This window comes from Eschrichtius robustus, chromosome X (genome assembly GCF_028021215.1).
Source record: "Eschrichtius robustus isolate mEscRob2 chromosome X, mEscRob2.pri, whole genome shotgun sequence".
Lineage (NCBI taxonomy): Eukaryota > Metazoa > Chordata > Mammalia > Artiodactyla > Eschrichtiidae > Eschrichtius > Eschrichtius robustus.
In genome coordinates this window covers 23,088,677-23,090,779 of record NC_090845.1, presented here as the reverse complement: position 1 = coordinate 23,090,779, position 2,103 = coordinate 23,088,677, and the positions used below count along the sequence as shown (strand labels likewise).

Genomic DNA, 2,103 nt, shown 5'->3' with positions numbered 1-2,103 from the left:
AAAGAATGAGGCAAACCACGAATTAAATACCTTTTACTCTCTGTTTTCTCCATTTTTTGTTTCCAAATATTTTCTGTGGTCGTCTTTCACGTTTCCATGAAAATCTCTATTGCAGTGCCATGTTTTCTACTTGTGGATCATACAGAAAGTATATAGATGGTTCGTGAATTTCTTTTACATATACCAAAACTGTAACTTTAGAACTCTTTAAACAGCAATAAATATGCAAGCAATGTCATGCACGAATTCATATTCTTAAGAAAACACACTATCTATTACAGATAAAAACATTTGAAAAAACCTAAATAAGTCAATAAATAAGGTATAGAGGTTACTAGTTTAAAACAGGAAGATAAATAAGATCTATACTTTGTCCCTCCACCCTCCTACTCTGCACTATTTAGGGGCTTGACTGCTCCCTTCCAAAACAAAGTGAACAAACTGCCCGCGGCCTCCCTCCCTAGATGTGGGAGGAGCTGCGGGGCCTTGGCCCTGGAAGTGCACTGCCCTCGGCCACAGCTGCAGCCCTGGCCGCGGCTCTCACTCCTGCTCTCTCTTCCTCATCTTGCAGAGCCTCCTCATAGAGATCTGGGAAGGCACTGGGGACGGTATCAGCGATCTTGGCCACAAACTCCAGCACTTTCATCTTGCTGGTTTCAGCCAGGGCTCTCGGGCCCCACAGGAACTCATAGCGCGGAGGATCGCTGTTGGGCACCTGGCGGTAGGTCAGGTACTTCTGCTGCACGAACTCTTCGCTGATGAGCCTCCTGGGCTCCCCAAAGATCGAGTGCCTCCTCCCAGCATACAACCCCAACGCATTGAGGAATTCCCAGATCTCCTCCTCGGTGGCACGGTTGCCCTTCTTGAAGATCACGCCCAGGAGAGTCATCAGGAGACCGGACGTGGGCAGCCCCGACTCACCACTCGGACTTCCCTCGCTGGGGAGGGCCAGCTTGCTGATGAGGGCGTAGGAGTGAATAGGAGTGACGGCTGGGGTCGACTTCCTTCAGCTCGAGGCCAAAGACCAGCTCCATGCACTCAGAGGCTCTCCTGAGGATCTCAGGGAAGTGCTTCGTGTACTTCTTGCTGACAGCCTTCAGCATTTCTGCCTGCGGGATGGGCTCGTTCAGCTTGTACTTCTCCAGCAGGACCTGCACCAACGTGCTGGCCTTCATGGACAGAGGATCTCTCCAAGTGCTGTGAGTGGAAGGTGCTGCCTGGGAGGTACTTGCACTTTCCTCATCTTGGCTCGCCCGGGCACCCTCTTCATATCCTGGGCAGGAAACCCCTGCCTCACGAGAGCTAGTGGCTGGGGCTCCCTGAGGCTCCCGGCGAGCGCCAGCAGCACGGGAGCTCGGGGGAGTACCCCGAGAAACAGAAGCGGGGGAGGGGGGCGACTCTTCTCTCTCTGCCGCCGCCGCCGCCGCCGCCTCAGTGGCCTGGGCACCCTTGAGACTCTGAGTCTCCCCCCGGGCCTGGTGGCGTCTCTCGCGGGCACGGTGCTTCCTCTTCTGGCCCCGAGGCATGATGACACAGGTCAGGGCCAGCAGGCGGGAGTGTGGGCAGGAAGGCAGGCAATGAGGGCACCTGGGGGAGGGACAAGGAGATGCTGTGAGCACCTTCAGCGGGGAGATTCCTCCCTGGCTTTAACCAAGGCCGCCTCTGCAGGGTCCTTGAGGGCACTGCTCGAGGACCCACAGGGCTCCCGTTCTCCTGCTCCGCCTGTCCCCTGAGACCCCTGTGGAGGACGGCAGAGTGAGCCTTGGGGCACAGCCAGCCAGCCCTGCCTGGGCGGCACGGGGGTGACAGTGGGGGCTGGCAGGGGAGGTAGGTCCTCGCGGTTCCCATTCAGAGTCAGGATGACAGTTGCTGGCAAGACTCCCCCACCCCCCCCCCACCCCCACCCCCACCCCATCCCGTCTGCTGCTCTGAAGTTGACACCACCATCTTCCATGACACCCAGGAGGAGGAAAGGAGGGAGCGTTCAGCCCACCACCGAAGGATCCTGGGACCCTCCCTTCTGCTGCCTGGTGATGGCCCCTTCAGAACAAAGCTCTAACCTCCCTTGGACCTGGCAGAGGAAAAGTACGGGCAGTCTCAGCC

General features: G+C 56.9%; 1 pseudogene; it reads right to left on the bottom strand.

Moving 5' to 3' along the window:
* Positions 1–396: 396 nt before the first annotated feature.
* On the bottom strand, positions 397–1,848 carry LOC137757109 (melanoma-associated antigen B4-like; annotated as a pseudogene).
* Positions 1,849–2,103: the final 255 nt, after the last annotated feature.